The 14,882-nt window shown below is 36.9% G+C and overlaps 1 protein-coding gene across 2 annotated transcripts in view; it reads left to right on the top strand.

Annotated features, from left to right (window-relative positions):
• DOK6 (docking protein 6) overlaps positions 1-14,882 on the top strand; it is a 411,999-nt gene that overhangs the window by 186,284 nt on the left and 210,833 nt on the right. The gene's annotated exons all lie outside the window — the stretch shown is intronic.

Raw genomic sequence — 14,882 nt, forward strand, 5'->3', positions numbered from 1 at the left:
TGTTCTTCTTTCTCTAGTTCCTTTAAGTGTAAGGTTAGATTGTTTACTTGAGATTTTTTCTTGTTTCTTGAGGTAGGATTGTATAGCTATAAACTTCCCTCTTAGAACTGCTTTTGCTGCATCCGATAGGTTTTGGATCGTCGTGTTTTCATTGTCATTTGTCCCTAGGTATTTTTTGATTTCCTCTTTGATTTCTTCAGTGATCTCTTGGTTATTTATTAACGTATTTTTTAGCCTCCATGTGTTTGTGTTTTTTACATTTTTTCCCTGTAATTGATTTCTAATCTCATAGCATTGTGGTCAGAAAAGATGTTTGATTTGATTTCAATTTTCTTAAATTTACTGAGGCTTGATTTGTGACCCAAGCTGTGATCTATCCTGGAGAATGCTCTGTGCACACTTGAGAAGAAAGTGTAATCTGCTGTTTTTGGATCGAATGTCCTATAAGTATCAATTAAATCTATGTGGTCTGTTGTGTCATTTAAAGCTTGTGTTTCCTGATTAAATTTCTGTTTGGATGATCTGTCCATTGGTGTAATTGAGATGTTAAAGTCCCGCACTATTACTGTGTTACTGTTGATTTCCTTTTTTATAGCTGTTAGCAGTTGCCTTATGTATTGATGTGCTCCTATGTTGGGTGCATATATATTTATAATTGTTATATCTTCTTCTTTGATTGATCCCTTGATCATTATGTAGCGTCCTTCCTTGTCTCTTGTAACATTCTTTATTTTAAAGTCTATTTTATCTGATATGAGCGTAGCTACGCCAACTTTCTTTTGATTTCCATTTGTATGGAATATCTTTTTCCATCCCCTCACTTTCAGTCTGTATGTGTCCCTAGGTCTGAAGTGGGTCTCTTGTAGACAGCATATATATGGGTCTTGTTTTTGTATCCATTCAGGGAGCCTGTGTCTTTTGGTTGGAGCATTTAATCCATTCACGTTTAAGGTAATTATCAATATGTATGTTCCTGTGACCATTTTCTTAAGTGTTTTGGGTTTGTTTTTGTAGATCCTTTTCTTTCTTGTGTTTCCCTCTTAGAGAAGTTCCTTTAGCATTTGTTGTAGAGCTGGTTTGGTAGTGCTGAATTCTCTTAGCCTTTGCTTTTCTGTAACGCTTTTGATTTCTCCATCAAATCTGAATAAGATCCTTGCCAGGTAGAGCAATCTTGGTTTTAGGTTCTTCCCTTTCATCACTTCAAATATATTGTGGCACTCCCTTCTGGCTTGTAGAGCTTCTGCTGAGAAATCAGCTGTTAACCTTATGGGAGTTCCCTTGTATGTTATTTTTCGTTTTTCCCTTGCTGCTTTCAATAATTTTTCTTTGTCCTTAATTTTTGTCTGTTGGATTGCTGTGTGTCTTGGCGTGTTTCTCCTTGGGTTTATCCTGTATGGAACTCGCTGCACTTCCTGGACTTGGGTGGCTATTTCCTTTCCTATGTTAGGGAAATTTTTGACTATAATCTCTTCAAATATTTTATCTGGTCCTTTCTCTCTTCTCCTTCTGGGATCCCTATAATGTGAATGTTTTTGCTTTAATGTTGTCCCAGAGGTCTCTTAGGGTGTCTGTCTTCATTTCTTTTCATTCTTTTTTTCTTTAGTCTGTTCTGCAGCAGTGAATTCCACCATTCTGTCTTCCAGGTCACTTATCCGTTCTTCTGCTTCAGTTATTCTGCTCTTGATTCCTTCTAGTGTAGTTTTCATTTCATTTATTGTATTGTTCATCTCTGTTTGTTGTTCTTTAATTCTTCTAGGTCTTTGTTCAACATTTATTGCATCTTCTCGATCTTTGCCTCCATTGTTTTTCCGATATCCTGGATCATCTTCACTCTCATTATTCTGAATTCTTTTTCTGGAAGGTTGCCTATCTCTACTTCATTCAGTTGTTTTTCTGTGGTTTTATCTTGTTCCTTCATCTGGTACATAGCCCTCTGCCTTTTCATCTTGTCTATCTTTCTGTGAATGTGGTTTTTGTTCCACTGGCCACAGGACTGTAGTTCTTCTTGCTTCTGCTCTCTGCCCTCTGGTGTATGAGGCTATCTAAGAGGCTTGATGGGAGGGACTGGTAGTGGGTAGAGCTGACAGTTGCTCTGGTGGGCAGAGCTCAGTAAAACTTTAATCCACTTGACTGTTGATGGGTGGGGCTGGGTTCCCTCCCTGTTGGTTGTTTGGCCTGAGGCAACCCAATACTGGAGCCTACCTGGGCTGTTTGGTGGGGCTAATGACAGACTCTGGGAGGGCTCATGCCAAGGAGTACTTCTCAGAACTTCTGCTGCCAGTGTCCTTGTCCCCACAGTGAGCCACAGCCACCCCCTGCCTCTGCAGGAGATCCTCCAACACTAGCAGGTAGGTCTGGTTCAGTCTCCCCTGTGGTCACTGCTCCTTCCCCAGGTCCCAATGCACACACTAATTTGTGTATGCCCTCCAAGAGTGGAGTCTCTGTTTCCCTCAGTCCGGTCGAAGTCCTGCAATCAATTCCCACTAGGCTTCACAGTCTGATTCTCTAGGAATTCCTCCTCCTGTTGCCAGACCCCCAGGTTGGGAAGCCTGATGTGGGGCTCAGAACCTTCACTCCAGTGGGTGGACTTCTGTGGTATAAGTGTTCTCCAGTGTGTGAGTCACCCACCCAGCAGTTATGGGATTTGAGTTTACTGTGATTGTGCCCCTCCTACCATCTCATTGTGGTTTCTCCTTTGTCTTCGGATGTGGGGTATCTTTTTTGGTGAGTTCCAGTGTCTTCCTGTTGATGGTTGTCCAGCAACTAGTTGTGATTCTGGTGTTCTTGCAAGAGGGAGTGAGAGCACGTCCTTCTACTCTGCCATCTTGCTTCCTAGTCTTTTTTTTTTAATACAGTTTCTCAAATATGCCATGCCATTTACTGTTTCATTCCTTTGCATGTTGTGTTTCCTCTGCCTGGAACTGAGCTAAGATGAGACGCCCTCAATTTCCTCCTCCCTCCCATTCTTTGGAGGATTACTATATCTTCATTTTTAAGAGAATATTTTTTTTAATATAATCTCTTTTCCTGGTAATTGTTTATATTAGTAAGATATATTTTTATCTTAAATTTTATTCGTGATTGTTTTATGAAAGTATTTTTTTCCAGAAGATTTTCTATGTTTTTCTGCTTCTCAGGTTTCCTATAATATTTTCCTACCACAAATACATCCAAAAAGGATGCAATCAAAAATCATTCTTGAATTTAGATTAAAAGGTAATAGGCATACATTTAAGCCTTTTTGATTAGCATTTTTATTATATATGCAATTGCAAAACGTATGCTGGCTCCCACCCATGGCCTAGAACCTTTAAACATTAAAAATGAACTGTTTAAGCATCTGTGTCAAATCGTTAAGACATGCTGGACTAGGAACCTGTTCTTGGACTTAGGTGAATAGAACTTACTGTAAAGTACCATTACTATTCATTAATTTTATAATAAAATACGTGTAATTTCACCAAAAGTGATTTTTATTTGATTAAACAAAATCCTCTTTGCTGATTAAGAAATCCTTTGAACCATGTGGATTATTTACTTTTGGAAGGGCTGAACTTCTGCTTAAGAATGAAGGAAAGTCCACTCATAAAAGTTCTATACTCCAAGTATGCTGTGCAGATTATAGAACTTTTCAAGTTTGTAGTATTAAAGTTAATTCGATAAAAGTAAGCTAGTGAAACAACTAACAAATTCTAATGATTGTTCAGTTCATAATCAAATGTGACTTTAAATTGTTAAAATATAGTTTGTATAACTCAAAATAACAGCTGGTGTATATCCCATATGAAGGAGGAAATCAATTTTATTACATTTAAGAAGTCAAATTAGGGTGTGACATTAGAAAAAAATTCACTGCAGCTGCTCAGCTACATGGTCTGTGGATAAACATACTCCTTCAGTTTCAAGTGATGTCAGCCCAGCACTTTTATGAGCAGTCCACTTACTTTCGGGATAATGGGAGACTTTTCTGTTTATTGATTGTTCAGTACAAAAGACAACTTGAATGAGGTTGTAACAACTTATATTTCTAGCTGACTCAGTCACTGTGGGATAGAATTGCCAGTTTATAACCATCTGGTTCTTAGCTATCCTGCTATGAGATTTAGAAGAAATCATTAAAAAACATAAGCTAGTGGCCTTATGTGATCTGAAATGTGTTGGGATTTTGAAGTTATTTCTTTAGAGAAAGTGAAATGCTGTGTAGCAGTGACAGTGTAATGAGACTTTGAATTTTTAATGCTCCTCTCAGACTCACATTGAATAAAAATACCCAGCCTGCATTTGCACCCTCTCATAGCAAGACTAAATTAGTTTGGTAAAATTTGGGCATGGTTTTATAAGGTTGGTATGACAATAAATCAGAGACAGAACTGATTTGAGCAAAATTTTATGACATTACAGTGTCCAGGTGCTGATATGTACTGGAGGTAAGTGGAGTTGTCTGGTAGGTTCAGTCCAGAGCAGTCCCTACCTAGGCACCAAAATTGTGGCTGAGGTGAGTTGATGCCATTTAGGATGAATGGGGCTAATGCACCATCACCTGAAAGAGGTTCTTTGATTTGGGACATTGGAAACAAAAACGAATTAGTTCACTAAGAGAGGAAAATACATAAGCTGTTTAACAATTAAATTAAGCATATACCATTAAGTTTAACATGTATAAAACTGATATATCCTGGTTTAAACACTCACTAAAGACTGATAAACTCTAGAAATTGTTGACTGGAGAATAAAATCTACTACATATCCCTGGAGTCTTCTGTTTAAGTTCCAGTTCTAGTGGCTTGCTTTTTCACTTTCACCTTGGTCCTGCTTTAGATCCCTGCCTTTGAACTTTGTGCTCAGTAAAATGAGCTATAGCTAATTGGCCATCTGCTGTGTCAGCACCCTGTATCATCCCGTCACTCCATCCTCATGTCCGGTAAGCCACCCTTCCTGTCAGGCTGGCTCTGTATGGTTTTCTGCCCATCGTTTCACACAATGAAGCTAACTTTTGTGCTCTTTCTTGGAGCCAACCAAGTAGATTTCCCCAAAAGTCAATCAAGCTGCAGAAAGTTAGAACTAACTGCTCTCTGGGCAAGACTGCACAAAATACTTTTCAAGCTTTATGAACAATTACCATAGAGTGTCAGCTGGCAAATGGTCAGATGGGGAAGCATTGTTGTTATTCCTTATTCCTGCACATTAAGAAAATGTACTTTTGCTTTATTTTCAGGATTTACATAAAGAATATTACCCTTGATGTGTCACTCTAAAATTGTACCATATGTTATACAGAACTGTTCTTTTCTAAGATATCAAGCCATCTATAATTGGGTGCCAGACTTTTGAAATCTTTGAAGCAGAAAAGTGGTTTGAATATTTTTATTCAGAAAAAAAAACCTTTAATTTGAAATGTTGAATGAAGACTAAAAATTGAGTATGTTTCTTAAAGAGGCAACTCATCTCAGTAAACTAGCTTAAAAATATGTAAGACTTTCTAATTTAAGCTTTCTAGAAAATCTTTTAAGCAATTAATATTCAACAGTGAAATAGACTTCAAGACTGAATTTATTTTTTGCCAGCTTGTCCCTTATGTATCCATATATTTGTAGAAGATTGAATATAAACAGGTTAGAAAGAAGCCTTTATACAAAATGCTCTAGTAGCAAAACAGAGTGATATGATAAAAAAGAGTTCATAGTGGGTTGCATTGTGTCCCCTCAAAATATATGTTCAAGTCCCAACCCTTGTTGCTTTATTTGGAAACGGGGTTTGCAGAGACAGTCAAATCAAGATGTGGTCATAGTCGATTAGGGTCACCCATAAATCCAATGACTGGTGTGTTTATAAGAGAAAGGAGAGGCAGATTTGGATACAGAGGCATAGAGGAAACATGGAGAGATAAGAAAGCTATGTGAAGATGAAGGCAGAGATTGGAAAGACGCAGCTACAGCGAAGGGATGCCAAGTATTGCCAACAACCATCAGATGCCAGGAGAGAAGCACGGAACAGGTCCTTCCTCAGAGCCTCCAGATGAAACCAGCTCTGTTGACACCTTGATTTTGGTCTTCCAGCCTAGAGAACTGTGACAGAGTAAACTTCTGTTGTTTTAAACCACCCAGTCTTTGAAAATTAATTATGACAGTCCTAGAACTAATACAGAGCTCTTCCAGAACAGGTTTTTTCAAAATATGTCATTTGTGGAGGACTTTGAATGGCTTTCAACATGTGGGTGGAGAGAAAAAAGAATTCCATGTAGAACTGCAAACAAGAACTGAAGAAGTTCCTTCATGTTTTCAAAGTCGTTTTGGGAGCAGAGAAAGAGGAGTGGAAATAGCTGAGAGGGGCTCCAGAGTTTGGATGTTGTTTTGAACACAAATGGCGCAAATTAAAGTTTTTTGGGTTTTTTTTTTTACATTTTCTTTCTGATTATCAAAGGGATACAGGCTTTCTGTTTCCAAAAATAAGGCTGCTTTATGTACTGAAAATACTTAGAAGTAAGTACTAAGTAAAATATAACAAACATTTAAGTGCATAGTTCAGTTTACAAGAAAGAAAAGAAGTGCCACCAAAAAGAAGACATGAGGAGAAAGCTTTGCAGAGGAGTGAATTGGACCCGGGAGCCTTGGTTCATCTGTGTAATGAACACAGGACATGCATTCATCTTCACAGCTGTGCCTGCAGGGCAACAGACAGTGCCTGGGCTCCTGCCAGTTGGGGAAACAGAAGTCAAAGCTTCCAGTAAAAAGTGATTAAGAAAAAAAAATTCAAATGCCAGCAAAGAAAAATGTCTAGGAGACTTCCTCTCCTAGGCTAGACTTTTCTGAAAATTTCAATCCCATATCTGCCCTTGCTGGCATTTTTGTGCCATTATACCACCTTTATGATCCTGGACATCACAAGCCCAGGAATTTGTCTAAAATGACTCAGAATTGGTAATTCTCCTTCAGCAACACATACCTCTCAGGATTCCCATGGGCAACCTCTAATATAGGGATTTGCTAGCAAAGATGACCAAATCATAAGCAAACAAGCACCGTGGATAAAAGTTAGAAAACATACAAGGAAGATCACTTCAGTGCTTTTTATAAAACAGAAAAATTAATGAAGTAATTGTCCACTAGTTTGTCATTGGTTAAAAAAATAAAATAATTTGCACCAATTAAAACCGATGATGTAAATTTGTATTTATTAATTTGAAAAGATGCAGATCATTTATTAAGTGAAAAATGCAGTTCATAAAATGTACTATAAGGTACAGTATTTTGAACATGTGTGTAAACACATACACAAGCATACATATATATACACATGCACACATACACACAAATATCTGTGTCATAAAGCATAAAGTACTGAAAATTCATATCAATGACTTTGCTTTGGTAAAGGAATAGCAGTGATGTTCTTTTTATAACTTTATACTCTAAAAGTTGTGTAATTTTTATGTTTTGATTTTATTTTATTATGGATTATTAAAATATCATACATAGATAATAATATAAATAATAGTATTACAAACACCTGTGACCCCATCAACCACCTTAAGAAATAAATAAATCAAATACTGTATAAATATGTGATACGTGCTTTTGTTATAATTATATAATCCCTAAAATGTTATTATAATTGCATAATTTATTAAACATTTGTGAATTATAGTTTTATTATAATTTATATTTATTTCTAGAATCATGGCTTATTTTACATATTTTTGAAATTTGAATAAATATATAATCATACTCTATTCTTTGGAAAGTTGCTATTTTCCTCATTGTCATGTTTGTGAACTTCTTTGGTAAATATGACCCTAGTTCATTTTATATCATTACAGTGTTATACTATGCTGTATTTCTGATAAATAAGTCATATTCTTAAAATATGTCAATTCACTCAAATTCGGCAATATAATTACAAGTTTCTTTTTCCTCAAACAATTAATAGGATAAGCTATGTCAATATATTTCTTGCAAAGTCATGGCCTGGATCATACTCTAGAGCCACACTGCCTGAGTTCAGATCCTCCCTGCACCCTGATTCCTCCTCTGTAAAAGGGACCAATAACAATTTCACCTCATGGGTTTGTAGTAAAGATTTAAAGTCAAAAGAACAATGCCTGGCTCGTATTAAGCATTTGACAAATGTTTCAAGAGTCAATCCCAATCGGGCATATTGAAGCATTATTCTTGATAGACTCAAGTTCAATTGTAACACAGGATTTTTACAACTATATTCACAGTTGAGACAGGTCTGTGAATTTCTTGTACTTTCCTAGACAGGGTTTGACATAGGATATTGTCAGTGTTCATAAAAAGAATGTCCAGATGTTCCTTTTTTTAAACTATCCAGTGGTTTATATATGCTTCTGAAACCATATTGCTTTGTTTATAGACTTCACAGCCAGGCAGGCTTTCTGCATCCATCTGCATGCATTCTGGTAATTTTATTTTCCTGGAGCACTGTCCACTTTATCCTGGTTTTCAGATTTCTTTGTATCTGACCAGGCAAGACCACAGCCTCCGTCATCGACTGCCTGGGTTCAGATGCTCTCTCCCTACTTTCTAGTGGTGTGTTTGGGAGAAGGTGACTTCCTTTCCATAAACTTTGGCCTTGTCACCTTTAAAAGGACAATTACAGGGCCTCCCTGGTGGCGCAAGTGGTTGAGAGTCCGCCTGCCGATGCAGGGGATACGGGTTCGTGCCCCGGTCTGGGAGGATCCCATGTGCCGCGGAGCGGCTGGGCCCGTGGGCCATGGCCGCTGAGCCTGCGCGTCCGGAGCCTGCGCGTCCGGAGCCTGTGCTCCGCAACGGGGGAGGCCACAACAGTGAGAGGCCCGCATACCGCAAAAAAAAAAAAAAAAAAACAAATAAAAGGACAATTACAGAAGGTACTAAAATTGTTAATCACTTAGGGTGACTGGGACTTAGTAAGTGCTTGTCAGTGTTAGCTCTCATTACTATGTAACTTCTGATTCTAATTTCCTTTCATTTGTATAGTTCTCCTCTCATTACTAAGACTATGTACTTGTGTGTCCTTCTCTTTCTAAACTATTCAGAGGGCTTCGTAATGTATATATTTTTTGTCTTGTTTTGGTAAGTGAATAGTAAGAAGCAAGGGGAAGAGTCAAGGAAGTTGACTTTGGGGGCCTGGGGGTGATTATAATGGTTGAGTTTAAGCTGGATAAGAGTGAGAGTGGGGACATCAAGGGGTGATTGAGTTTGAAAATAAGGTAGGATCAGCAGTGGGTTAGTGGTCTTGATGGAGTTCAAGGAGTGTTGGAATTGAGATACTCAATGGAGTAAACTGAAAAAATAAGAGATGCTGGTCTGAGGTTGGAATGTGTGAAGATAGTTTTAATGAAAGATGTGCAGTTTGAGTATTTGGAAAATTTCCTATGGGAAATATTTATTCCTTAATAATAAAAGATGATGCTTTACACCTAGTAGTTTCACACAAAATGTACGTTGTTACCGATCATGTGTTTTGAAAGAGAGAACATGACCTTAAAATATGTTTAAAATAATATAATTAAAAGTTCATTTTATTATACTTCTTGTGTTGCTTTCTTGGGAGGATTTGATTTTTACAAGGAAATATTTTAATTTTATGATTTGCAAATACTCTTAAGTACAGTAACAGATATTGTGTTAGTTTCCCTTTTGAATTTTTCACTTTTCAACAGATTTAGATGCCAGAAACATGTAACATCCACTGAGCCAGGTACCATGCTAAGAAATGTCTCATAGGAAATCCCATTGAATTTTTTAAACAAACCCTTTCTGTTTATTGTGTTTTCCAGGAACACACCTTCTTTTAAGCTTATAAACCCATTGCCTTATTTTTATGACGTTCTCCAGCTCTATAAGGAGAAAAAATGGAGAGTTGAGAATTATATTTCAGGCCACAGTGTGATAGATAACCTTTGTCTCCTGTGAATTCAAGCTTTGTATTATGGAAGCACATCACATTGACATCTGCAGGATTTATTTGTTTTGATAACTATAATTTGTTGGGCAGAATATATCACAAAGCTGCCTTTTAATGTCTGCAGCCAACAGCATTTTTCTTTCATGTGTCACTAAAAATGCTATGAAATAAGCAATAAGATTTTGGGTTTAAGTACCCTGTTGCCATTTGCTTCAAGCTGTGTTTTTCTCTTTAAGTGTACTACTTCTAACAACATAGCTGTGGTTCACTACATCATATTGAATTTGTTTATAAATAGTGAGGCAGGTGTAAGCAGCAAGTTAGATTTAATGCAGGGCACCATGGCCTCTTTAGGTAAAGAGCTTGCAGGCATTGAATGGAAATTGCAAAATGACACAAAGAAAATTGAGATTCAGAGATTCGGACAACTGGTAGGTACAACAACTGTTATTATTGTTTAAGGGATACAAGTGTAAAAACTAAAAAAAAAAAAAAAAAAATCAGTGACCTTGAGACCAGTTCTCACTTGGGAATTTCAGGAAGATAAGAATTTATAGGTTTGTACCCAACTGGGAAGAGAAAAAAATAATTACTCATGTTCATCACCACCGCTCCTGAATCATTATGAAAGTGAAATAAACCCATTTGCATTGAAATTGCCATCTCCCTATTTCCACAACACTTTGTTTATATACTATGATAATTATTGTAAACACTCCATGTATTATATTGGGGAAGTTTTCCAGTGCCTGGAAAAGGAGATAAAATCTACTTAAAGCATAACTAGGAGAGTAAAATTCAACTTAGGTCTAAATTATTTATTGAACATCTGCCTTGCCCAGTTAATATTGGCTCATAATGTGCCTAATCATATTTCCAAGAAAAGTTCTCCATCTTCTAAGAAAGTAAAGCAGTGGAAACAGATGAATCCCGTTCAGCCAATTATTTGCTCTGTGCCTCTAGGCAAAATATTACGTCCCTCTAATGACGGTTACTAATGTTTATCAAATACTAATGTGTTTCCAGCACTGTGTTCTACACTATGACTTCATTTTAATCTCATAATAATTCTCACAAAACTCGTAGTAGGTAGTTGTTTCCATTTCAGAGGTGATGAAATAAAGGCACAGAGAAGCTGTGATGATGCCCATAATTCGAAAGTGCTAGAGCCAGGATGTGAATTTGGAAATGCCACACCTAGTCGCTGCATTACATATATTTTAAATTTGGTGTTTTCGTCTGCAAAAAGGAATATAGTGCTATTAACAAATAGACATCACAGATATAAAGCACCTAGCATAGAGTAAGCTCATTGTGAATGGTAACTAACCATCACTTTTTGGCTCAGATAGTTACCTCTTTTATCAATTTTTTTTCTTCTATCAATTTTTGATGCAGCCTAAGGGACCAGTGCCATTTCATTATTTGAGGACTTAAAATGTTTAATAAATCTAAAAACAGTTTAGAAATGAATTTGTTTTATTTGTTGGCCCCTGAAATTCTCTACCCCTTTTCTGAATCTATCCTTAAAGAGGTTAGTTTAAAGCTATTTCATCATCAGTGTCACCAATCATCCTCGTCCTCTCATGGTGCCAGAAGATTTAGCAAATCATTATAACTTTTACTTCTATCGCCTATGAGTTGAGAAAGACAATGGCCTAACATATGTTTAAAATATAGCAAGCTTTTGTAGCCACTTTTATAACAAATGCCAGCAGCAGGGTTCTATTTCAAGTTCTATTGGTTGGTAATCTAAAACCAGATAGGAAACCAGGGCAATATGAAGTCTCTCCCTTTAATCTTTGGTCATCCCATTAGATCCCTAAACCATATGCAATTAACCAAATAAAAGTTTAGCCAGGGATAAATTTCACGAGAGAATTACTTTCTAATTATTTTTAGAGGCATATTTTTAAATTAATTAACTGATTCCTAAGTATATTTTCTTTCATGCCATTTTTATTCACTCTTCAATTTATAATGAATCCTGGCTTTTGAATCACTTTAGCATACATACTAGAGGCTGGTCTCTTCCCAACTTGCACATATAAAATAGTGTTTTTGTGCATTCTTTTACTTTATGGTACAGAGGTTATACCTAATCTTATTAGTATGGTCCTTTTTTCTCCTATCTGCTTTTCCAAACTTTTGTGGAGTTCAGTGCTGTTTTAAAGCTTCTCTACATCCCACTCTACTGGATATTACCTATAAATTTTTATTTTTAAAGTACTGCTCTCAAAGTCATTAAAATATACTGAAGGCTGAAATGCATTCTAGAACAACTCGACAAGGCAACTCTAGAGAAGATCTGAAAATTAGTTTTCTTCCATTTTTTCTAGCATTTTCCATGTCCTTATCACATAGGTAAATGCTCCAAATGCCATTTAAAAGGCTATAAAGCAGTGTGAGTAGGTGACCTAAGAATGCAGTAAACTATTGGTGTCAAGACCAAATTAGAATTCACTTTAAGGTAACAAGTTAGAGTGGTTTTATTACATTTTCATGAGTCAGAATCCTAAGAAGAGCATGTTTTATGACCAGGGAGTAAGTTTGTTTTATAATTTGTCAGGGAAATAAATTCTATGGCTTGATCCATTTCTCAGGTTGTGTTTGTCAGAAGGGCGACTCACCTTCAATTGCCTTGGTTGAGACTCTGCTTTTAAGAATAAATTTTACAGTAGGTAATACACATAACGAGGGCCCATCTATACCTAGCCAACCCTACACCAGACTCATTATGTCTGTTATTGATAATAAATAATTATCCTTGTTTCATAGGTTTAAGGTCAGATGGACATGCTTATATGTGTAAGTTCAAATCCTGAAGATAGGACAAAGTAGTCAAAGCTTAAGAAGTATTTTTTTTCAAGCAGGTATCTTAATTAGCTTCAGAAAATATGCAAATCATTAAGCTCTTTTCCATGTCAGCAGTAGCAGCACTATTACAATTTTTATATGCTTTCTTTGGGCCAGGCCCCATCAAATATTGGAACTCTATGAGAAAATGTTCACAGACTCAGCTCAGTTATTTTGAAGCCTGTTTAATTTTACTTTCAAAATTTTAATTCGTAAATATTATCTCTATGAAAACAGAGTCACAAAAAGGTTTAGTGTTTTCAGGGATAGAACTAAGTGAATTCTGAGATGTGGAGTAGGAAAATGTGACCTCCTACCTATATTCCTAGACAGAGTGAACATCAACCCTATGTTAGGATTCATATCAAAGATGCCTCTAACACACTTGACTTCAGATAACACCTAATTCCACTGTTCACCCCTGATTAAAAAGACAAGTTAATGTAACCTGTGCCCTTTACCTTCTCCCCTTATCACTTTAAATCCTCACTCAATCCATCCACATTGACTTTTATTGATGACTGCCAGAGAAAAGAATAGATATATACCTTTCTGCATTTCTTCCTTTCTTTATTCATTAATTCCAAAAAATATGTATTAAATGTCAACCATGTAAAGGCTTGGTTCTAGACATTAAGGATACAGCTGTGAACAAGCAGGGAAAAATTCATGTCTGCAAAGAGCTGATAGTCTAGTTGGAAGAGACTAAAAAATAAGCACAATAAATAAGTAAAATGTTTAATAAGTTGGTGGTGAGTGCTATAAAGAAAATCAGCAAGAAGTAGGAAGAACTGGCCTTCCCATAGGAAAAGTAAACTTGCTCATATCTGGGAGGGAGCTGTACAACTTGGAGCAAGGCATCCAGGGAAGTGAGGCTCCTTGCCTCCCACAGACACCGGGAGATGGGGTGCTGTCTTCCCTGATGGTTCCATTTCAGAGGGATGGCTGCCAGGACATTCCTGGGAGGCAAAACTGGCAACAGGGCTCTTAAAAGGACCTACTCCTAAGAAACGGCAAAGTAAATGCTCTAAGAAAAGGGAGAGAGGGACCTCTGTGGTTAGGCCATCTGGATTCTGTAATCAGGGCAGTGGTGAGTGAGAGGTCAGAGGCCTAGAGTCCAGCTGAGGGGAACATTAAGACTTTTGATTACCTTGTAGATGTGGTAAAGACTGTAGTTGGTGAGACGGGTAGGCATTGGAGGGTGTGGACCAACCATGTCATGGTCTGATTCACATTTCAACAGTTGAGAAAAAGCAGGACACGGGAGGAAAAAGGGAGACAGTGAAGAAGGGGTGAGGGCAACTGAAATAGGGGAGAGCTGAGTGGTGTTGGAAGACAAGGAGGAAAGCTCAGCTGACAACAAGTCGACAACTACAGATGGATCCAGCCTCCATGACAGCCATAAGGAGCAGACACAGACACTGAAAAATGTCAGCAGACACATTTAAACCAGAAGTTGGAGCAATATATATGGTGTAGTAGAGAGTGTTTTCTACTGCCCAGTGAGATACCTGTGTGATATTTTGTGAATAATTAAGATTCCTATACTCTTCAATGGTCTTCAAGCACAAATATCCTGGGTGTCAAGTCAATCAAGTATGAGGATGAAGGAGACTTAGCAAAATAGGGATCCTTGCAACTTGATGGAGTTTATCCTTGGGAGAACACTCTTTCTTCAGTATAATTAATCACCCACAACTTACATTTGTATGTAAAATATAGAGCTGTCACTTCCTAAGACTGCATAAAATAGAAAAATTCAAGATACACATTTTGCCCCTTTCAATGAACTTTATACATAATGTACAAAAAAAAAAGTTGTTTCCTAGAAGTGCTCCTATGGAATCAATATTTAACTTTCATTCTTTTGTAAATAATACTTGAAGAAATTAATTTTACATGAGAGTAGTGTTTTTCCCAAATCGTAGACCATTGATTTTTTGCAAGGTTAATAATTTAATGAGGAGAGGTTAGTTGAGTGATCAAAAGTTTGAGGAATTCTGGATTAAACAGACTTGAACAATTTTGCTTGCTATAGAACACAGAGCATTTAATACGTTATGGTAAGTTGTGCCCCTCTGAGAAACAGATATGAAATGAAATTTTTCTAAATGTAT

This window comes from Mesoplodon densirostris, chromosome 15 (genome assembly GCF_025265405.1).
Source record: "Mesoplodon densirostris isolate mMesDen1 chromosome 15, mMesDen1 primary haplotype, whole genome shotgun sequence".
Lineage (NCBI taxonomy): Eukaryota > Metazoa > Chordata > Mammalia > Artiodactyla > Ziphiidae > Mesoplodon > Mesoplodon densirostris.